The sequence below is a fragment of the Elephas maximus genome, chromosome 3 (assembly GCF_024166365.1).
Source record: "Elephas maximus indicus isolate mEleMax1 chromosome 3, mEleMax1 primary haplotype, whole genome shotgun sequence".
Classification (NCBI taxonomy): Eukaryota; Metazoa; Chordata; class Mammalia; order Proboscidea; family Elephantidae; genus Elephas; species Elephas maximus.
Genome location: NC_064821.1, coordinates 103,515,743 through 103,540,171, shown reverse-complemented (window position 1 = coordinate 103,540,171; position 24,429 = coordinate 103,515,743). Strand labels below are relative to the sequence as shown.

The window sequence follows — 24,429 nt, the reverse complement described above, 5'->3', positions numbered from 1 at the left end:
GTCCCAGGGCACTCACAGAGCATTTAAGGAGTCTTTTGCCTGAGGTTACCTGGCTCTCTAGACCCAAGGTTATGTTGCCTTTCTACTCCTGGAAATTACAGTGTTTCCCCTCCACTACATAGTCAAGTCCATCTTGTTTAAGTGTTGCCAAGATCACGACAATGCTCATTTAATTTATACAGTTGTAAACAGTAACTTCCAGCTAAGCCCAAAGGATGTGGTTTCCTTCATAAGCCTCAAATTCAACAGGTCAGCCATTTACCCAGCCCTTGGTAAATATATCCTTTGTGCTAAGTCCTGTGCTGCTGTTGCATTCTCCCGGGCAGGTGATGCTAGCCTCACTTCGAGTACCAGTTTGCAACCACTCTGTGAGGTATGTATTTGTATCCCCATTTTATAGATAGGGAAACCGAGGCTGAGTGAGGTTAATAACATGTTCGATGCCAAGTCAGTCTAGTTCCAAAACTCCATGATCTTTGCAGTCTAGCAAGGGGCATCAGGGAGGGGGGTTGGATATAAAAACTCAGATCTCTAAAACAGAGGTAAGAACATGATGTGTGCTCTGTGAGATAGGAGGTGATTCAAAAGAGGGAGAGATGATATGTGACTGAAAGAATCAGGAAAGCTTCATGATGGAGGCAAACTGGAACAGAGATTTGAGAAATGGGTAGTGTTGATGCAGGAAGAGAAGATTATGTTTGGAGGTTACAGAGCAACAAAATCTCAGAGATGGAAAGTCTTGGGTTATACCATTTAGTTTACCTGGATTGGACATCTTCACAGGAATAAAGAGTCCGAAAAAACCAGATCATGGGGACACCTTGAGTGTCACACTGGGGGTTTGGACCAAGAGGCACTGAGGAACCCTGTATGAAGTTTGGACAGTGACAAGTCCTAATCAGTGTACCAAAAATGGCCACTCCCTCCTTCTTCTCCTCCTCCCACTCTGGCTGTTGTTAAGTCCTTTTGCCATGACAGGTTTTAAGAGTCCAAAGAGGCAGTCTTATGCAGTAGAAAATCTGTGGGCTTTTGGAAAATGATTCCAGCTGGAGCAAGGAGAGCTGAGAATTATTCATGGAGAAGAGGGCATTTGACTGAAGCCATCAAGGGCAGATGAGGTGTCAGCAGGTAGAGAGGAAGGCAAAGAGCACCCCAGATGGAGAAACCAGTGCAAGCAAAGGGACAGAGGCAGGAAATTGGCCTTCATAACTGCAGAGTGGTGAATAATTTACTGTCTCTGAAATGGAAGCTGTGTGAAGGAGTAGGGTGAGAAGCGGGTATAAAGCAGAAATGGTAGAGTTCTGGCAAATGTCAAACTGAGGAGCCTTTTTCTAATCCGAAGGACAAAAGGAGGCCTGGGAAGTTTTTGATCAAGGGAATGATATTGATTACTGGCAATGGTCTGCAGGATGGATCAGAGGAGAGGGAAGGAGAAACTAGAGACAGACACCAAATAGAGAGGTGACCCAACACTTCAGGTGAGATGTAATGAGCATATTGACTAAGACAGTGGCAATGGAAATGTAGAGTTCTTTCTGTCTTGAGTATTGGGAATATTGCAGCAAAGGGGACATTCTTGTCATTATCATCATCATTGCCATTTGTTGTCACTGCTCCTGCTGCTATTGCTGTTATTCTTCTTTCTTTGTTTTCATCTTCATCATCTTCTCTCCTCCTTCTTTCTCCTCCTCCTCTTCTTCCTTCTTGCATCTGTTCTTCCTTCTCCTCCTTCCCATCTTCTCCTGCTCTCCTTTTTCATCTCCTTTCCTCCTCTTTCTCATCCTTCTTTTCTCCCTCCTCCTTCCCTTCTTCCTCTTCTTCTATAATTATTTACATCACAATAGCCCTTTCAGGTTTACCTTCACAATCATTTCCTTATTTGGTTGTTCAGAAGTTTTCCTACTCTGTAAGAATTAGAATTGGGTCCTTCTGGGAGTCATAAGGAAACCCTGGTGGCACAGTAGTTAAGAGCTATGGCTGCTAACCAAAAGCTGGCAGTTCGAATCCACCAGGCGCTCCTTGGAAACCAAATGGGGCAATTCCACTCTGTCCTATAGGATTGCTATGAGTCAGAATCAACTTGACAGCAACAGGCTTTTGGTTTTTTGGGGAGCCATTTAAAAAAAAAAAAAAAAAACCCATTGCCCTCGAGACAATTCTGGCTCTTAACCACTACACCACCAAGGAGTAATAGGAAACTCAAATGACAGTAAAGCTTCTTTCTCTCTCATGTTACATAGGGCAGCACTGACCTAGTACGGCACCTCCCTGGTTGTCAGACCCAAGCTCTATCTTACTGCTCTACTATTCTCAGCTCATAGTTTTTACCTCATGATTTAAGATGGCTGCTCAAACACCTCACTCTCCTACTCAAAAATCTTCCAGGCCTCCCTCTGTCCTTCAGACTAGAAAAGAGCTCCTTAGTTTGACATTTTCCAAAAATCTACCATTCCTGCCTTATACCCACTTTGCACCCTACCCACTCATACGCCTTCCACTTCAGGAGCAACTTTAACCTTCATACCTATTTGCAGGCAGCAGAGTGGCAGAAGAGGGGCAGGGATGGGCGCTCTCTCCCTTTTAAGGGTACTTCTTGGGATTTGCACATTCCAATCTGTTTACTCCCAATTACCCAGGTCTTAGTCACTTTGTAAGGAGCCCTGGTAGCACTCAGCTGCTAACCCAAAGGTTGGCAGTTTTAACCCACCAGCTGCTCTGCAGAAGAAAGATGTGGTAGTATGCTTCCATAAAGATTTACAGCCTTGGAAACCCTATGGGGCAGTTCGTGCTGAAGGGTCACTACGAGTCAGAATTGACTTGATGGCAATGGGTTTGGTTTCGGAAACACTTTGACATACCTAGGGTCTAGAGAGACTGGAAAATGAGGACTTTACTCTGGGTTACCATTTGCTGGAGTAGAAACCTGTCAGTGTGGCAAAGAAAGAGCAACCATGCAGAATAAGTTGATTTCATCACTGGAAAGCCATGCCAGAGAAAACATGTTATCCCCATTGCTGAGCCATGCTTGTGCTGGGTGCTCCAGGGCAGTGTGAAGAACTATTGAGTGTGGTATATACCCTCAAGCTTAAACTTTTGAAAATTGTAACCTTTCAGAGCCATAAATGATCTTGTTGTTGTTATCTGCCATTGATCCCGTGCACAACAGAACAGAAACACTGCCAGACTCTGTTCCATTTTCATGATCCATTGTGGATCCCTTGTGATCCTATGTGGTTTTCATTGGCTAATTTTAGGAAGTAGATCACCAGGCCTTTCTTCCTAGTTCTTTTTAGTCTGGAAGTTCTGTTGAAACTTGTTCAGTGTCATAACAATACACAAGCCTCCACTGATGGACAGGTGGCGGCTACACGTGTGGTGCAGTGGCTGGGAACTGAATCTGTGTCTCCTGCATGGAAAGCAAGTACTCTATCACTAAACTACTGCCCTCTGGATCTTAGAGATCATCTAGTCCAACTCTCTCTCCTACCCTGTCCTAGATGAACCATCTTCCAACTTCTGCTTGCACAGATCTTGTTTTGGTGGCTCCCATCTGAGGTGCCTAACTCCATGAGTCAACAATGCTCATTTCTTACACTGAAAGATGTTTGTATCCTTGCACCTTTTATCCAACAGTTCTGGTTCTGGTAAGGAACAGGTGTTCCTTATTCCTCATTCTACAAGAGAACCCATTTGCTATCTGAAGGCAATTCTTACACCTGTGTGTCTGTCTGTCTGTCCCCTGCCTTTCCAACTAGTCTCCTCTTTTCTAGAGCAGTTGGGCCATATGGTTAAGCTCCCATGCTTTGGAGTTAGGCTTGGCTCTTACACTTACTAGCTGTGTGGCCTTGGGCAAGTGGTATACACTCTCTGAGCCTTCATTTCTCCAACAGGGCTAATATTTCCCACCTCATGAGATTATTGTGAGGTTTAAACGAGCTGATGAGTGCAAAATGCACAGCCTGATGCCTAATGTAGCAGTTATCATTACTACCATCTCTATAATTAATAATAATAGAACATCTCTGGGGCCTTTTCTGTCTTGCATAAATTGTGATGAAATACTAGATAACAAAGGGCAAGAAATGTTTAACACTTGTGGGGGGGAGTAGGGGAAATTAACAAAAAAATATTGCCTATAATTGTGACCAGGAGCCATAACCTTTGCTCCCTTTACTAGTTTTTACTGGATTGCTATTGCTGTCCATAGAAAATCATCTCCTGGGGCCTCCAGGTTGCTGTCTCTGTTTGCAAACTGCCTCCAGAGAAGCTCCATCTGTTACAATGGTCACTGGTATTCCCTGAGCTTTTTTTTTTTTTTTAGCATAATCAGACAGAAGATAAATAAACAAACATATTGTAGAACCTAATGATGGTCTATGTTACATAGGGAAAGAGAAGCCTGGGATCCTGATTCCCTTCTTACCACCAACTGGCTGCTGACCTGGGTCAAATCACAGCCTGCCTCTGGATGTCTGATTTCTGAGGGCCTACTCAGCCACGGCACCCTGGGACCAGAGAAGGGCTGTGACATGGCCTGGCTTCCCTGGAATCCCTTTCTCTCCACTTCGGGCTGGTCCAGGTGTGTCCAGCATCTGGGTGGAGGCTAGGTGCCTGCCCAGGCAGCCCTGCATGGTCTCTGAGCCAAACAGGAGCTTGCCTATCAGGGTGTGACTGTTCTTGTGAATTGGCAACACTCAGCAAACGTGTCCCATCAGGGCTGAACTAAAAATAGGCTCTGTGCTGTGAGACCCAGGAAAATCAGGGTCCCAGCCCACACAAGGCTAGCCAACCTGCCAGAACCAAGAAGCTGCCACCAGCCCAGGGGCACAATGACCAGAGATCAGGTTGGCTAATTTTCCCATGTGCCTCCTCTTTCTTCCCCCTCCCCTTAGTCCCCACCCACATCAGGGGTGTGTTGCTGCTCTCTTTCCTCCCCCTTCTCTACTTCCAGATAAACGGACTTGTACAGACACACTGAAGGGAAAGCACACTTGGGTAGCACAAAGGGAAAACACACTTGGCTGCTTACTGAACAGTTAGAGGTTTGAATCTCCACAGAGGCACCTCAGAAAAAAGGCATGGTGATCCACTTTAGAAAAATCAGGCACTGAAAACTGTCAGGAGCACAGTTCTACTCTGACACACATGAGGTGACCATGAGTCAGTTGGCACAATGACACCTGGTGGCTTGGTTACAGAGGTAGTGAACCTGGGCATGGTGTAGTGGAAAGAACTGGGGCTCATGCATCAGTACACTTGGGTTCAAATTCTGGCTCTGCTATTTTCTAGCTGTTTGTCTACGGGAAAGCAAATTATTCAACTATGTTGAGCCTCAGTAATCTCAGCTATACAATGGTGTGGGTTATACCTACTTCTAAGGATTGTTATACTCAATGGGGTCAAGTGGATTCTTACTCATAGCAAGCCTACAGGGCAGAGTAGAGCTACTCCCATAGGGTTTCCAAGGCTGTAATCTTTAGGGAGGCAGACTGCCACATCTTTCTCCCGCAGAGTGGTTGGTGGGTTCAAATGACCAACATTTTGGTTAGCAGCCAAGCCCCTTAACTACTGCGCCACTAGGGCTACTTAAGGATTGTTATAAACCCCCAAAAACCCAATACCGTCAAGTCAATTCCAACTCACAGTGAGTCTGTAGGATCTCCAAGGCTATAAATCTCTGCAGAAGCAGACTGCCACATCTTTCTCCCAAGGAGTGTCTGGTGGTTTCAAACCAACGACCTTTGGGTTAGTAGTTAATGGCTTTAACCACTGTTCCACCAGGGCTCCTTAAGGATTGTTATAAGGACTACTAAATACAGCAAGTGGCAACATGGGTTACAGCAGTGGCTCTAGAAATGTATAGTGCATCAGAATCACCTGGGGGAAGCGGGCTTATTAAAACAGAGATTGCTGGACCCCACTTCAAGTTTCTGATTCAGTAGGTCTGGGTAGCACTGCCTTCCTTACAAATTCACGGGTGATCCTGGGGCCGTTGTTCATCATGAGAATGACTGGGTTAAAGCATGTGACCTCCGATGTTAGACTGTGAGAGTTCGACTCTTATAGCAGAGGGACTTTGGACAAGCAACTAAATCTTTCTGAACCTTAACTGGAAAATGGGGAATAATAACTTTTACTTTATAGTGTTGATGTGAGGATTAAGTGAGCTAATTCATATAAAGCACTTAAAACAGCATCTGGCCAACAGCAAGCACTGAGTAAACAATAGCTTTTATTAGTATCACAGCCTGCAGAGAACATGAGTTCAATACATGTTCTTTTTCTCTCCGCTCACTCCCTGTAGTTACTGTCGGCTCAGCTTGAATTTCCGTCTCCATAACACCCTTCTCAGGGTCTTTGTGTTTTGAGTCTTACCCCTCTGTGTGGAAAGGTAGGCTTTATTCTTATGCTTGGAGAATTCCGGGCACCAAGGAGCACAGATTCAATGTCAAAGCTTACAGATTGCAGAAGAACCTGAAGCCTTCAGGTGGGAATGGGCTTACCCAAGGGGATCCAGTCTAGAGGGGCAGAGCTGGAATGAGACCCATGTTTCCTGACTTCCCAGCCAGGCACTTTCCACACATTATGACCTGTTCCCAGCCCAGAGACAGCCCTAGCCATTCCCAAGCGTGCTTACAGAACAGCCTGCCCTCCCGTCCCTCCCATGTGCACCATTGCTAGGCATTTGGATTGTTTCTCCTTTGAGTGTTTATGATTGAAGATGACACAGCTGTAAACATGTAACATCTGAGTATAAATGACTGTTTTCTTTTGGATTTTTTCCTTGGGCTAATATCCCCAGAGTGGAGTTACTGGGTCACAAAGTACAGACAGTGTTATAGCCAGAAGAAAGCTAGACTTACCAACACTTCCAGGGGGAGGAACTTCTCGTTTCCCAGAAACCTTCAGATGGCTGAGGGTGTTGGTGCTTCAAGGAAGTTAGCGAGCAGGAGGAGAGCCCAGAGCTGAGCCTGTAAGCTCCCAGTGGGAGACTTCCGTGGCTGAGAGAAGGGAGTAGTGAACTAGAAGCAAGATACCTAGTGATCTCCTTAAGAAATGGTGTTTAAGCCAATGCTTCTCAAAAATTAACTACATAGGAATTCTTTGGGGGTCTTGTTAATATGCAGAATCTGATTCAGTAGCTCTGGGTTGGGGCCCAGGAGTCTGCATTTCTAACAAGCTTCAGGTGATGCTGATTTTTCTGCTCCATGGACTGCACTTTTGAGAAGCAAGCATTTAGGTGATCCTGACTTTGTTGATGCTGTTCCTCTGCCTAACCTACCACTGCCACAATTTTCTTGATCCAGCTCCAAATATTTCTCTAACTTACCACACCAGGCTGGGTTAGGTGCCCCTTGTCTATGGTTCACTGTATCTACAGCTGTCAAAGCATTTACCATGCTGTACTAACTTGTCTCTACCATCTGTCTGTTTGTCGTACTGCGGTGGCTTGCATATTGCTATGACTATGGAAGCTATGCCACTGGTATTTCAGATACCAGCAGGGTCACTCATGATGAACAGGTTTCAGCAGAGATGTCAGATTAAGACTAGGAAGAAAGATCTGGCAATCTACTTCTGAAAATTAGCCAATGAAAACCCAGTGAATCACAACAGAACATTATCCGACTTGCTTGTTTTGAACACGACATCAGGAGGAAAATCAACTGGACACCAACATCATGTTTGGTAAAGCAGATGCCCAGAGAGGGTAAAGGAAACCCTTGGTGAGACAGATTGGCACAATGGCTGTAGAGAAGGACTTAAACTGCCTGTAATCATGAGGATGACAAAGGACCAGGTAATGTTTTGCTCTGTTGCATATAAATAAGGTTGCCATGAGTTGAAGTGGACTCATAGGCAGCTATTTATCTACTAAATTGTCTGTTCCTCTCTTCACGGAGCCGTAGACCAGTCTTACTCATCATCATATTTACAGTGTCTAGCACAATGCCTGTCTTGGTTTGGGTCTAATAGTTTTTACTGAGCAGATGGATGGATGGATGGATGAACGGATGGACGGACGGATGGACAGATGGATGGACAGCTGGGAGGAGAGGGGAGTAGGAAGTAATGGATTAGGAGAAGCCTGGTGAACAACCAGATTTGGCCTCAAGATCATCATTGTCCAGTCAAGGATCTCTGAACCAGTCTTACCTACTGAGAGCCCAGAGTCAGTGTCCTTACTCTGAGCTTGCTAACTTTTTCCAGGACCCCCAATATGCTGACCCTTGAACCAAGAATGAACTCAGAAAAATGAATAGATCCAGGAAGCTTAGAGGTCTCTCACAGGGTGCCTTTAATAAATATTGGAAAACAAAAAACAGGTGTTGGCAATCTTTCTCCAGCCCAAAGACTTATTTACACAAGTTTTGAAAGCACAATCCCCTTCATCGCTTTACACGCCTATTACATGGTTCTCTGCAGAGAAAGGTCTGGAGTTGGTTAGCTCAGTGGATTAGAAAGTGTGTTTCTCAGGGTCAAGGACGGTGGGAGCCTTTTCCCTTCCTCTGCCCTAATGCTGCTGGCTGATTGCTAGTCCACTACTGCCCATGGTCCTTCTTGGTCCTAATGATTAGGTAATGAGGATAGGTCAGTAGAAATCTATCCCTCCTGCTCAGAAAGAGAGGTGGGGCCATGGAGCAGTAAAAACCTAAGCTTTGGTGTCAGACAACCCTAGGTACAAAGAGGGGTACCTCTGCCACTCACCAATTGTGTAATCTTTTTTTTCTTTTTATTTTGAAATAATTTTAAACTTACAGAAAAGTTGTAAGAATAGTACAAAGAACTCCTGTGTAACCGTTGCCCAGATTCACCAACTTTTAACATTTTGCCACATTTATTATCTCGTTCTTTCTCTTTTAGTTTTACTTTTTTTTTTTCATCCTGTTTGATTTAAGATAACAAACATTGACTGGATCAAAAAATTAAAATTAAACGGTTATTTTTCAAAAGTCACAAGTGTAGAAAAGAAGCGTAAATAAACTTTTAAATGATGCTGTAAGTTTGTAGCATTTATTCTTCTGAAGTTTTTTGGAACCATTTGAGACTAAGTTGCATATATCATGCCCCTTTACCGCTTAATCCTTCAGTCCTAAGAGCTGAGTAGGTATCAGATACAATACTTTTATTTTACCTGTAGTTCATATTCTCATTTTGCCCCAAAACCAAAAAAAAAAAAAAAACAAACCTAGTGCCGTTGAGTCGATTCCGACTCATAGCGACCCTACAGGACAGAGTAGAACTCCCCCACAGAGTTTCCAAGCAGCGCCTGGTGGATTCGAACGGCTGACCCTTTTGTTAGCAGCTGTAGCACTTAAGCACTACGCCACCAGGGTTTCCCATTGTCCCAATAATGTCCTTTATAGCAGTTTGTTTTTTCTCCAATATCAAGAGTAATTACTGGGTATTTTTGTTTCCGTTTGTATTTGGTTTTGCATTTTCCCTCACCCTTGTTGATTTAACTTTATCTTTTTAATATGTAGAACATTAACATGCTTCCAAAACTATACAAGAAGTGTACTCAGAAATCTGTCCTCCACCCCTTATTCTTTCCACCGCATACCGTCAATCTCTTATAGATAATTAATTTTATTATTTTCCAGTTTATCTTTTTTTAAGTATGCAGATGAATAATACATATTTCATTATTTTCCCTTTTTTGCCTTTTTCCTGGAAATCACTCCATAGCCATTCATGAGGATAATCCTCAGTCTTTCACAGCTATATACACAGTTATGGTAGATTATAACGCCATTGCCGTTGAGTCGATTCCAACTCATAGTGACCCTATAGGACAGTGTTGAACTGCCCCGTAGAGTTTCCAGGGGGAACCTGGTTGATTCGAACTGCTGACCTTTTTGTTAATAGCCATAGCACTTAACCACTATGCCACCAGGGTTTCATGGTAGATTATAATAGATGGCCATAAATTATTTGCTGTTCCTGCCATCGAGAGAGGCCCTGGTGACTAAGTGGTTAAGATCTTGGCTGCTAACCAAAATGTTGGCAGTTCAAATCCACCAGCTGCTCCTTGGAATCAAGAGGTGGAGTCTATTTCTTCTCCCCTTGAATTGAGGTTGGCTGTATGACTTGCTTTGAGCAACATCAGGTGGCAAAAGTGATGTTCTAGGACTTCAAAGAGTAAAACTTAAGAGGACTAGCAGCTTCTGCTTTCTTACTCTTGGAAATCAGCCACCATGTTGTAAAGAAGCTCAGGCTAGACTATGAGAGTGGTCCTGGAGAACTAGAGGCCATCTTGCGTGTTCCAACCCCACCTGAGCTCCCAGCTGGATGTAGTCAGCTGAGTGTCCTCCACCTCTATCTTGTAGATAAAAAGAACCACCCAGCTGAGCCCAGTCAACTCACACAATCATGAAAAATAAAATTGTTTTTTAAGCCACTGATTTTGAAAGTGGTTTGTTACAAACTAACGGATAACTGACAAAATACACTGCATTGTGGGTTATTCCTAATCTACTATGTTTGGGCATTTGAGTAATGTTTTGCAATTACAAATGATTATTCAGTGAATGTCTTAGTTATCTAGGGCTACTGTGACAGAAATACCACAAATGGATAGTTTTCAAAAAACAGAAGTTTATTCTCTCACAGTCTAGTAGGCTAGAAGTCCAAATTCAGGGCATCGGCTCTAGGGGAAGGCTTTCTCTCTCTGTAGGCTCTGGAGGAAGGTCCTTGTCATCAATCTTTCCCTGGACTAGGAGTTTCTCTGTGCAGGAACCCCAAGTCCAAAGGACTTGCTCTACTTCCAGCACTGCTTTCTTGGTGGTATGAGGTCCTGCCTCTCTGCTCACTTCCCTTTCCTTTTACCTCTTATAAGATAAAAGGTGGCGCAGGCCACACCTCAGGGAAACACTCTTTACATTGGATCAAGAATGTGTCCCCAATCCTTTTAAACGTAATCTAATCTTGCCTCATTAACCACAGGCAGAGATTAGAGTTTACAACACATAGGGAAATTATATCAATCACGAAATGAAGGACAACCACACAATACTGAGAATCATGGCCTAACCAAGTTGACACATATTTTGGGGGGATACAATTCAATCCATAACAGTGAATAATCTTGTGCATATATATTTTTATATTGTTGAAAGTGTGAGTTTAGGGTAAAATCCTAGAAATGGAATTGCTAGATTGAAGGTAAATGGCAACATTATTTCATTAGATATTGCAAATTCCTCTCTGTACCGGGTTTACTGTTTTCTATCCCTATAAGAAATGTAGGATGGTGACTATTTCTCAAGCTTTGGAATTTTTGCCAACCTGATGTGTGAGAAATTGTATCGCAGTGTTGCTTTACTTTGCATTTGTATTAGTTACCTATTGCTGCATAACAAATTATCCCACAATGTAGCAGTTTGGAACAACAAAAGTTTATTATCTTACAGTTTCTCCATGTCAGAAATCCAGGTCTGGCTTTGCACTGTGCCTCTAGCTTAGGGTGTCTCACAAGGCTGAAATTAAGCTATCACTTGTGACTGCAGTCATCTCAAGGATCCCCAGGGGGAAGATCTACTTCCAAGCACACTCATGTGGCCGTTGATAAATTTCAGGTCCTTGGCTGTTGGGTGGAGACATAGTTCCTTGCCATGTTGGTTCCCCCACAGGGTGGCTCACAGCATGACAGCTGGCTTTTCACAGAGTGAGTGAGAAAGTGAGCTAAGAATGAGAGAGGGTAACAAGATGGAAGCCACAGTCTTCTTGTAACCTAATGTCAGAAGTAACATCCCATCACTTCTGCTATATTCTGTGTCAGAAGTGATTCACTAGGTCCAGCCCATACTCAAGAGGAGGGCATTACACAAGGGCATGAATACTAAGAAGCAGAGATCTTTGGGGACCATCTTAGAGGCTATCTTCCACAGCACTTCTCTTACTATGAATAATATTCAACATCTTTATATATGTATGTAAATATGTACATATATATTTATATATATAGCCCTAATGGTGCAATAAGTAGGTGCTCAGTTACTAACCAAAAGGTTGACAGGTCGAACACACCCAGTGGCTCCTGAGAAGACAGACCTGAAGATATGCTTCCATAAGGATTACAGCCAAAAAAACCCCTATGGGGCAGTTCTATTCTGTTACATGGGGGGTTGGTATTAGTCAAAACTGACTTGATTGCACCCAACAACAACAAATACATATATATGCATGTGTGTGTATGTATATGCATATATATATGTGTGTATGTTTTTGTTTTTATATATAATTTTCTATTGTTTTAGCAGTCAATGTTTAATAGTTCTTTTTATACGCTAGAGGCTAGAGCCCTTTGTATGTAATATATGTTGAAACTATTTCGTTTGTCTTTTGACTTTGCTTATGATGTTTTTCCATGTAAAATTTTTTTAAGTAGTCAAAATTTATCAATTTTTCTTTCATTACATCTTGATTTTCAGTCGTAGTTGAAAAGCCTTTCCTTACACCCAGCTTATAGGGAATTTATCCGTGTTTTCTTCTAGTACTGGTATAGTTTCATGATTTTATATTTAGATATTTGATACATTTGGAATTTATTCTTGTATATAGTGTGAGGATTGGCACTGATTTTTACCTTTTTCCAAATGTCTAACCCATTGTCCCAACACCATTTCTTAAGAATTTCAGTTTTGTCCTAGTGATTTGAGTTAGCACCTTTATCATATCTTGATTTCCGTGTTTGCTTAGGTCTACTTCTGAACTTTCTAATCTATTCCATTGATCTGTCTATTCATATGGAAATACCACATTTTAAAAAATTTATTGCTTTCATTGCAATCCAACCCATATGTCTTAATATTTGGTAGGACTAGTTGCCTCTCATAACTCTTTCTTGTCAGTGTTTTCTTAGCTATTTTTGCTTGTTTCTTTTTTTCATATGAAATTTAGAATCAGCTTTCTAGCTTCAGAAAAAAGAAGTGTGGGTGTTTTTATTGGGAATACAATAAAGATACAAATGTACTTTAGATAAATGATATCCTGATGATGCTGACATGTCCCAAGAACAAGAAGTGTCTTTCCATTGGTTTAAGTCTGCTTTCATGTCTTTCAGAGTGTTTCATAGATTTCGTCATGTAATCTCTGGACATGTCTTTTTAAACAGTTGTATAATATTAGTGAGTTACTTTATCCCTCTGAATCTCATTGTTCTCATCCATAAAAACAGGACCATAGTATCTTTCTTGAAGAGTTGTTGTGAAAAGTAAATTAGGTAAGAACTTGACTCAAAATAAGTGCTGCGTAAATCCTATAGCCCACACTCCTTCCCTTAAAGTCTGTGCTTGCTCAATCATTGTCAGATATACCTAGAAAGGACACTGTCCATGTATTCGATAAGTCAGTCAATCTTTATGAAGCCCGCCATGTATCAGGCACTCTTTCTGCACTAATTTCTGGGGACATGATGGTGAAAAAATTAAACATGATCCCTGTCCTCACAGAGCTTCTAGTTAATGAATATTTTCCACTAATCATGTGAGATTTTGTGAAATTAAAATTCAAACCCAATCATTAAGACAGGATCTGGAATTCAACAGATTCTAAAATGATGCAGCAGAAGGAAGAAAAGGCTTTAAACACATTCATAACCCGGATCCCAGCCTGACTCATCACACAAGCAAGTATTAGACCTAAAATGAGAGAGAATCAGGGCTGGAGAGGACGTAGTAGAGGAGGAAACTGAGGAAGAGTGACCACTTAATTAACAAGTGACTGAAGTGAGGCTGGAAATTTGGTATCCAGGCTCCCAAATTGGCATAGTTTCCAACACACATCCACTTTCTGTCACTGCATTTTCTATCTACATCTCTTGTCACTGCCACATACCTATCAGGTTTTCAGCTGCCCATGCTTGTCGTCTAGGGATCATTGGCCAGAAACGAGCATCACATTTCTAAGAAAGACGGGATATCATCAGACTCATGATGCCATGAGGCTGCAACACTTTAGCAAAACAACAACATACAGACAAATCAGAGTCACGACAAGACAAATCAGAGTCACTCTAGCACAGTGGTTGTTTGAAATCAGACACAATAAATTTCCGTGTGTGTGATCTTTACCAAGTTGTTTAACTTCGCTGAGCTTTGTTTTTTCCTCAACTTGAAAATGAGCTTACTAACATATAACCCTGGTGGTGTAGTGGTAAAGGCCTATGGCTGCTAACCAAAAGGTCGGCAATTCAAATCCACCAGGCACTCCTTGGAAACTGGATGGGGCAGTTCTGCTCTGTCCTATGGGGTCTCTGTGAGTCAGAATCAACTTGATGGCAACAGGTCAATGGGTCAACATGTACATTTGTAAGATCTGTGGAAGAGACTGTTGTTAATTGTTCCCTGTTTGGCTTTCCCCTTCCTCTGTAGTAATAGGCCCAGGCTAAAAACAGCCAAAGGAGGGTTTTAAGACAATTGGGGGAATTTGAATATGGACTGTATGCTAGGTAATAGGAAGTTTCCTGCGTGTGATGGATGTATCATGTTTATATAGGAGAATGTTCTTGTTTCTTTGTTCTTAGGAGGTTCATGCTGAAGAACTTTGGGATGAAGTATTATGATGTCTGCAACCAATTTTCAAACAGTTTAGCAAAAAGATGAAAATGTACACACACACACGCATGTACACATACACACGAGAGAGAGAGAAGGGGAAAGAGAGAAAAATAGACAGAGAAAGAGGGAAACAGAGAGAGAGAGAGAAAGGAGATATTGCCAAATGTGAACTATCTGTGGGGCTGTTTGAAGGGTATATGCTCATTGTGCTATTCTTGCAACTTATGCTCATTGTGCTATTCTTGCAACTTCTCTCTAAATTTGAATTTTTTCCAAAAAAAAAAAATTGGGAGAAAAGTCTCTTTTTCCTTAGGGTGAAAAACAAAGACCTTCAAAGCAATGCTTACATCTTGTCACATGCCCTGGGTCCTTAACACAAAAAAGCCTGTGGATGAGCCAGGGCGTGATTCCCATGGTTATCAGCCCGGAGCTGAGGAGGCTTTCCATGGCCAGGGGTGATGCTTGATGTCGTGTCTGTTGAGTCAGTTCAACCAGTGTGTCAGTGGCATTCAGGACACTCCCAAGTGTGCAGAGCATTAGAAGATGAGTGGTAAGGTGAGAAGATTGGGGTGGGGTTCTCTCCAGTCTTATTTCCTACCTCTCCCCCTTCACCCTCTCCTCTCTAGCCTCATGGACCTTCCTTCTTCTCCTCAAACATTTGTCCCCACCTCAGGATATTTTGCTGTTGACCTTAGGGTCTGGAATGCATTCCCTCCTGATCCTGGCTTAGCTACCTCTCTCTTGTCATACAGATCTCAGCCACCACCTCACCAAGGACTTTCCTGACCACCATTTCTAACGCTTCCCTCCACTCCCCAATCTACTCTCTACCTCATCATACACTTCTGTTTCATTCAGCCCGTATGCCTATCTGGAATTCTCTTGCTCATTTTCTGTCTCCCATAGTAGGATAAAAACTTTACAAAAGCGAGGACCTGTCTGTCTGGTTCACATCTGTGTCCTAGCATGTAGATGAGCACCAGGCCTTCTGCTGGGTGCTCAGGACACAGAGGGAGCCAGGATCTCATGGTACTTGCAGTGGAGGGAGGAAATGGGCAAGTAGCCAAGAGTATGAAGAGGTTATCACATGGGGAAACCTGCTTCTTTGCTTTCCTCGTCCACTATATTGGTGGATGGTGTAAATATCCATCTATCACCAGAGTCTCGCCACCCCCCCTCCATATTTAATCAGTTATCAAGGCCTGGAAAATCAATTCCCTCCTTTGCATTTTTGCTCTTACTCCCCTACTCCTGGTCCTCATCATCTCTGCCAAGGATCACTGTCTTTGGATTAGCCTCCTCATATGGATATTCAATTCATCCTCCACATAGCCTATAGGGTGATCATTCTAAAACATGCAGACCACCACCTCACAGCCATGCTTAAATCTATTCCTTGACTCTCGACTTCCAGTGAGGTGGTGCCCAAGTCCTTAGCATGCATAGAAGGTCTTTGACTTGTGGCTTTTGCCCATTATCTACACCATCCCTCACTCAAATCTTTACCTGTTTTGGGACCTATGCACCAGCCCTTTGTAGTTTCCCAAATTCAACATTTGCTGCTTTACATCTTGGCTGCCCTCCTGGGGTGGCTCCTCCCTGATCCTTGTCTCTCCTGTGGACATCTACACTGCCTGCAGCCTGAGTGCCTTCTTCAATGTAGTTTGTCCTGCTCTCTATCCCTAATCCAGAAGTTACTACTGGGTTCCATCAGGGTTCTGCCAGTCTCCCTCCCTGGCTGGCCCCAGAACACCCTCTCATTCTCTCAAGGCAGCTAAACCTTTAATGCCTTTATAGGTCTCACTCTCCCATGATGTTGCGAACTTCCAGACAACAGGGATAGTGTCGAACTCATTCCCGTGCCAAGAGTAATACCTTACACAGAGGAGGCACTCCGAATTAGTGAATGAATGAGTGAATGAATGATTAAAAAAACTCCAGATTTAATAATGATAATATAAACAACAACAATATTATTACACTATTGATATTTTTTAATGAATACTTATGAAGCACTTATTCTATCCTAACCCATTATACTAATTGCTTTTACCCAAATTATTAAATCTCAGAAGAATCACAAGGCGAAGGCTCCTAATAATAAAAGCCAATAAGTATTGAGCTATTACCATGTATCTAAGCACTTTACGGGGAGCCCTCGTGGTACGACAGTTAAGTGCTTGGTTGCTAACCAAAAGTTTGGCAGTTCAAACCACCCAGCAGTTCTGAGGGAGAAAAGACCTGGAGATCTACTCTCATAAAGATAACAGCCTAGAAAACCTTATGGGGCAGTTCTGCTCTGTCACAGGGAGTTCCTATGAGTTGGACTCAACTTGACGGAGCACCACAATGACACCACAAGGACTTTACATGGACTTGCTCAGTAAGCCTCATGATAGCCCTAGGAAGTAGATGCTATTTTTACTTTCTTTGTCTAGATGAGGATACTGAGGCCTAGAGAGATGAAGGTATCCTCCTCTGGTCACACAGCTAATAAGTGATGGAGCTGGGATTCATCTCCTTACAGTCAACAGCCAGGCTTGACTCCTTTACTTCATCCCTCCAAATGCCCTTGTCAAAATTTAGACTAGTAACTGTAGTGCACATTTTTGAATGTTCAATGCAGTCATTGCAAATAGTTCTCAACTTCAAAGCACATTTTTTGGGCTGAGAATGTGGTTCACATGCCTGTATACATAGCACCTCTGAGTTGCCTGTCATTTAAAACCAGACATCATGACAGTAGACATTTTTGACCGCACCAGTTGAAATAGTTTACATGATAAAACATCTTAGCATGAATAAATGCAGAAGATGTGACCAGGAGTGTTTTAGAAAAGCCATTTGTTCCGGATTCCTAAGTTATAATCTTCCAGTAAAAGGGCTTGAAATCTAAGGGCTTGAAAAACTAGCTAGAAACAAACAATAGACTAAACATTGCATGCTCACATCCATGCCAGAAGTTGGGGTGTTACAGGAGCCAGGCTTGCAGGCTTCCCTCTCTGGCTCCTTGGAATACAGAGTGAGGCAGATTCTAGGAAGTCCACAAAGTGTGCATTGATTTAGCATGAATGTTTGAATCATAAGTGGACTTGGAAGTTGGGACCAGCTTAGGGCTTGTGGTTTTCCAAATCCAGAAACTTTCAGAGCTGTAGTCAAAGGGAAGGAAATGAACATAATAGATGGGGTGACAATATACCTGGAGTCTTACAACTTGGGGCTTGAATTCATGCTCCAGAACTAATTCTCTGTGTGATCCTACGCAAACCACTTAACTTCTTTGAGCCTCAGTTTCTTTATGAGAACAGATCACCAGGTCTTTCTCTTGCAGAGCCACTGGATGGGTTTGAACTGCCAATATTTTGGTTAGCAGCTGAGTGCTTAACTGTTGCACCACGAGGGCTCCTTGTAAAGATTACAGTCTAGAAAACCCTATGGGGCAGTTCTACTCTGTCACATGGAGTTGATATTAGCCAAAAATTGACTTGACAGCATCTAACAACAACAACAATTCATTTAATTCAACAACTCTGTGAGGAAGGTACCTTGAAATCAATAGACTCTGGAATACCAGACACCAGGGAGCCAGGGATGGAAAGTGGTCAGACACATTGACTACCCAGCACTGTGGGTGTATCTTCCCAAAGCTGCTGTGTGATCCAGTTGCCAGCCCATTTCCACTCTTGAAGAGGCAGCACAGTGATGGCTGGGGGCAGGGTGATTTTGGAGTCTAACAGATCCTGTTCTCAGTCAGCTTTTCCATGTACCTGCTGAGCAACCTTAGACAAGTCACCTAAACTCTCTGAGCTACACTTTCTTCATTTTAATATGGCGGCTAATCCAACGAACTAAAACTTAGCGAACAGGCTTAATTAAGATCTATAACGAGCCTAACTTTGTACCTGGCCTCTGATTAATGTTCAGCAATGAAGCTGCCATTGTTGTTAGGAGCCCTGGTGGCAAAGTGGTTACGAGTTCAGCTGCTAACCAAAAGGTCAGCAGTCCGAATCCACCAGCTGCTCCTTGGAAACCCTATGGGGCAGTTCTACTTTGTCCTTTAGGGTCACTGTGAGTTGAAATCGACTCAACAGGAACAGGTAGGTATATTATTGTTATTAGTATCATTTATTATTATTATTTCCCACATGCAGTGGTTCATACCTGCAGCCCCACCCTTGCCTCATACAACCATTAATGCAGGTTTGCAGAGCTTCTTCATAATCTCCAGAAGAAATTTATTTACACCAAAGATGGATATTAATGGAGATCTTATAGTGGAGACAGAGGGAGGTGGCTTACATCACATACCCCACACAAGTACTTGAAATCCTCCCTTGACATCTTTCTTCTCCCGAATCAGTTTTTTTTGCTGCCCCTAAACCCATTCATCTGTCTACCATGCAGTGCTCCCTTCTCTCACTTCCACATTTTTCCGTGATCCTCTCTGTCACCCCTTCTTAGCTCTTGATCAAATTTTATATCTAAGCTTGGACATCTTACTCAACAACAACAACAAAAAATGGCTACTGATAACCAGCTGGCTCATCTTAGAAGATGGTTTAAGTCTAGGAGTCTCATCTCTGTGCCCACCCCAAGCAGCCAATTACAGTTCCTTCTAAATATACACAGAGCCCATCCTTGAAAGATGTTCTGTTAAATAAAATTTTCTCTATCTCATTCCATCACTGCTACCCCAATTACTGATATTAGGGAAATTGGTACATAATAAGTACTCAATAAATGACAATTATGATGATTAGTTTTTATAGATCATTCTTACTTATTCTTAGTAAAGTATGTCTCTTAGAGATTTCTACTAAGAAACATACGTAACTGATCAAGTAATTCTGTATATTTGGGTGTCACAAACATATAAATATCTTAAAAACAAGATACATTTTAGAGTGGCCTTCTCCAAACTTGGTTCAAATGATACAGTCTAACATGCAAAAGCATTAAAAAAAAAAACTAGAATTTGCTTGAATATTACCAAATTAACATATCAGTAAAGAAAGTTGAATTTTTTGTGGAAACATCCTTGACTGATCTGTTAATAATAAGGAAGAAAAATTTATAAAAAGCAGAGATCCCTGGGTAGTACAAGAGGTTTGCAATCAGCTATTAATCTAAAGGCTGGTGGTTCAAACCCACCCCACGGTGCTGTGGAAGAAAGGCCTGGCGGGCGATCTGTGTCCATAAAGATCACCACCAAGAAAACCCTATGGAGCAGCTCTACTCTGTATCACATGGGTTGCCGTTTAAGTCCAAATCAACTTGACAGCAAGAGGTTTGGGTATTGTTTTTTCTAAAGCAGCAATCATTTGGGGGAAACCAAGACAGCTATTAATTTTCTTGATATAAAACACTGACAGTCACCCAAGCAGCAATCTCAGCTAGGCAAAATCATCACTATTCCAAATATTATTAATTCTGGTTTTAAAGAATTGGGCTAACAGCCCTCATTGAATCTTTCACAGTGAAGCAAAGGCGTATGTGTGCATGTGTGTGTGTGTGCACATGTATGTGTGTGTATACAACAGATAGAGTGGGTCTCAAGCAGTTTCTGCCTATCTTAGTCATCTTTCTAAAGAATCCACCTTGACCTCAAAGCTAATGAATCCTGTCCTCCACTTCAACTAGGTAAGCAGGAAGGTCTGGCTTTTCTTGGACAGAAAAGAACTGACTGTGGAATTCTGCTTTCTATATTAGAACTACCTGCTCCAAGCAAGAATTCTCAGATCTTGGTCATCTGCCATGTTTCTACAGACTTTTCTTATACTTTTGACCTTATGTGTCTCCAGTTCAGGGGTATGAACCCAGGGGATTACGGACAGAGTATAGGAAAGGGAGTGTAAGAGACAGTGACTAGGAGAGCAAAGCATTTGTAGAGCACCCACCATATTCCAGGCAAAATCTGTTTCATCATCACAACATCCCAGAGAGCAGTATTATTGTTTTCATTAAATAAAGAGGAAATGAACTCACAGAGGCTAAGAGGCCTGTCTAAGTTCTCAGTGCTAGTGAGTAAAAAAAGTAGCAGAGTTGAATTGTCCTGTGGTCTTCTGAATCCAAGTCTCATATTCTCTTCAGTACACCATAATTCCTGTGAGAGATAGAAAAAAGGAGGTTCACTATGGATTTCCATAGCCAAACTCTTTTCATGCCTTTTGAGGTACACAGGGTAGTGGCAGGAGCTCAGGCTTTGGAGACAGGCAGCTTGCAACTCATCTGTAAGGCTGTACTGGTTGTCACAGTGGTGAAATACTTTCATACCATTTGGTAAATTGCTGCTGCCCTGATCACCAGCCACTCCTTGAAAACCCTATGGAGCAGGTATACTCTGGGTTACATAGGGTTGGAAACCCTGGTGGCGCAGTGGTTAAGTGCTATGGCTGCTAACCAAAGGGTCAGCAGTTTGAATCTGCCAGGTGCTCCTTGGAAACTCTATGGGGCAGTTCTACTCTGTCCTACAGGGTCGCTATGAGTCGGAATCAACTCGATGGCACTGGGCTTGTTTTTTTTTTTTTTTTTTTTTATGAGTCAGTATTGACTCAATGGCAATAGGTTTGAGCCCCTTGAGTGTTTCCTCTGCTACCTTAGCCCTCCCAGATCCTCCTCCATGATTTTTCAGACCTACCCTTGCATCAGCAACAAAATAGTTAAATCTTTACATGCTAGAAGTTCTCTAAGACCCTAATAATGTAAGGAGCCCTGGTGGTGTAGTAGTGTAGCGCTTGGCTGTTAATTTTAAGGCCAGGGGTTTGAACCTACCAGTCGCTTCACAGGAGGAAGATGTGGCAGTCTGCTTCCATAAAGATTACAGCCTTGGAAACCCTATGGAGGCAGCACTACTCTGTTCCATAGGGTCACTATCAGTTGGAATAGACTTGATGGCAACAGGTTTTTGTTTTTCAGGACCCTAATCCAATTCTTTGGTCACTCTATTCTGATTCATGGGTGCTCATACTGTAACCAGTTGTTAATAATTTTTAATATTCCTGCCCCAACTTTCCTCCCCTCCCTCACAAGCACAGTTCATCATTGGAGAGTTCTATAGCTCCTTGATTTTTGTGATGCTGGATCTGGAAAGTAGGCAGAGAGTGGCAGATGCAGAAAGGTAGAAGGAAAGATAGTGCATACATCAAAAGAGAGAGAAACTAAGTTGAACTACTTAGTAAAGAGCTGGGGAGGAGAGATAGTGATATGGATTGAATTGTGTTCCCCCAAAATGTGCATCAGTTTGGCTAGTCCATGATTCCCAGTATTGTGTAATCATCCACCGTTTTGTCATTTGATGTGATTTTCCTATATGTTGTAAATTCTACCTCTATGATGTTAATGAGGTGGGATTAGTGGCAATTATGTTAATGAGGCAGGATTCAATCTACATGATTAGGTTGTGTTTTAAGTCAATCTCTTTTGAGATACAAAAGAGAAGAGAGCAAAGAGACAAGGGGACCTCATACCACCAAGAAATCAGCACTGGAAGCAAAGTGTGTCTTTTGGACCTGAGGTTCCTGTGCAAAGAAGCTCCTAGACCAGGGGAAGATTAACAACAAGGACATTCCTCCAGAGCCAACAGAGAAAGAAAGCCTCCCCCTAGAGCTAGCGCCCTGAATTCGGACTTCTAGCCTCCTAGACTGTGAGAGAATAAATTTCTCTTTGTTAAAGCCATCCACTTGTGGTATTTCTGGTATAGCAGCACTAGATGACTAAGACAGATAGGAAAGGAAATAAAACCTTGAAGCCTGATGTTTGAGAGAATATCCATGGTGAGGGGAGCTCTGGAGCAACAATAGAACTCAATAAACTAGTAGAAGGAGGAAAGATTTCTTAAGAAGCATTTCTGGGAATTGATGCTCCTTAAAGGTCTCATGAAACAAGAAAAAAAAATGAGGAATTTGTGCTTAATTGTTACTGGCCTGTGCTGTGCTCATTTCTAGCTTCTTACAGCTGCCGGCAATCATTGAATCACTGGCATTCCTTTGGTGCCTATAAAAGTAGCTCTACACTGTGTCTTCCCCTGTGTATAACTCTGTTTCCATGCCTGTCTTCCTCTTTTATAAGACACCAGCCATATAAAATTAGTACCCACCCTAATCTGTTATGATCTCGTTAACTTCACTGATATCTTTAAAGGAAAACCCTATTTCCCTAATTTTCCTAAACAAAGTCACATTCACTGGTGCAGGGGTTAAGGCTCCAATCTGTCTTTGGAGGGACACAACTCAATCCAGAACACCTTCTAATGTTAATCAGAAACAAAACTCCTGAACTGATCCTTCAAAGATTGTTAATTTTCTATGGGCTCTATAGGTAAAACACCAAGCCTATGAGTTGGCATGGTACTGAACTTAAGCATCAGTTATAGTCTTGGATTTACCTAAAGTCCATTGTGAATTTTTAGGAAAGAATCTTCCCTTGATGAGCCTCATTATATCTGTTTGTAAAAACGGGGGTGACAATGTTTCTTATTGTTGCTTATTTTGAAGGTATTTTGTTACCATTTTTTGAGCTCTGACTATATGCCAGACACTCTATATCTACCAATTAAATCCTTACCACAAATCTGTGAATTATCTATGATTATTTACTTTTCACAGAGCAGACACAGAAAACATGAGAAACTTGTCCAAAGGCTCCCAGCTACACAGTGGCAGAGCTAGGATTCACAATGTCCTATCTTGCTCATAACCCAATGCTTTCTCCTTTACATATGGCTTTACATATGGCTTTCTAGCCTGCCTCAAGGTCATAGAACAGAAGTCATGAGTTAGCTTTTATGTGAAAGAATGCTTTGAAAAGTATAAATTGCCATAGAAATATCAGGAGTTAAACATACAGTATTAATTATTCATCCTCTTCTCTATGCTTTTTGTTGTTTCAGTAGAATTTCCCATGCAAATTTTAGGTGAACATTGTGATGTTCAACCAGACCCCTGTTCAATGAAGAACTTGTTTCTCCAGCTTCTGGGAATGCTGTCAGGGAACAGCCTCCAGCTGTCAGTCTTCAGGATTGCTTTAGCTGCAGAGATTCACCTCACCTGAGGTCACACCCCCTCCTGGGGTAGCCCATATCCACCAACTGATTAATGTGGGTGTATAAGCCAGTTGCTGCCAAGTTGATTCCAACTCATGGTGACCCCATGTGTGTCAGAGCAAGACTGTACTTCCTAGGGTTTTCAGTAGCTGACTATTCAGAAGTAGATCACCAGGCCTTTCTTCCAAGGTATCTCGGGGCAGACTCAAACCTCCAGATTTGGGTTAGTAGCCAAGCACATTAACTGCTTGTACCACCCAGGGACTTCCAGAGGTATAAAGACCTAGCCTTTTAATCAAACTTGTAACAACTCTGAAAGAACATTCTAGTTCTAGAGCTCTCTGTGGGGTTGACCAAGGTTGTTTTAAGGCCTGTATCATAGATTTAGATTAGAGAACATTTGAAAAATAGATTTGACATGTTGAACACTAATGACTGAAGACCAGACGAGTTGTGGAATGACATCAAGGACATCATACATGAAGAAAGCAAGGTATCATTTAAAAGACAGGAAAGAAAGAAAAGACCAAAATGGATATCAGAAGAGACTCTGAAATTTGTTCTTGAATGTCAAGCAGCTAAAGCAAAAGGAAGAAATGATGAAGTAAAAGAACTGAACAGAAGATTTCGAAGGGTGGCTCGAGAAGACAAATCTCATGTACAAAGAGCTGGAGATAGAAAACCATAGGGGAAGAACACGCTCGGCATCCCTCAAGCTGAAAGAACTGAAGAAAAAATTCACGCCTCAAGTTGCAATAGTGAAGGATTATATGGGGAAAATATTAAGCGACACACACACAAAAAAAACCAAACCCAGTGCCATCGAGT

General features: G+C 42.2%; 1 long non-coding RNA gene across 1 annotated transcript in view; it reads right to left on the bottom strand.

The window, feature by feature from the left end:
- Positions 1-20,559, bottom strand: part of LOC126071735 (uncharacterized) — a 46,554-nt gene extending 25,995 nt beyond the window's left edge. The window contains exon 1 of the long non-coding RNA XR_007516374.1: positions 20,547-20,559. This is a non-coding gene — a long non-coding RNA (uncharacterized LOC126071735). The remainder of the gene's footprint in view (positions 1-20,546) is intronic.
- Between the last annotated feature and the right edge of the window lie 3,870 nt (positions 20,560-24,429).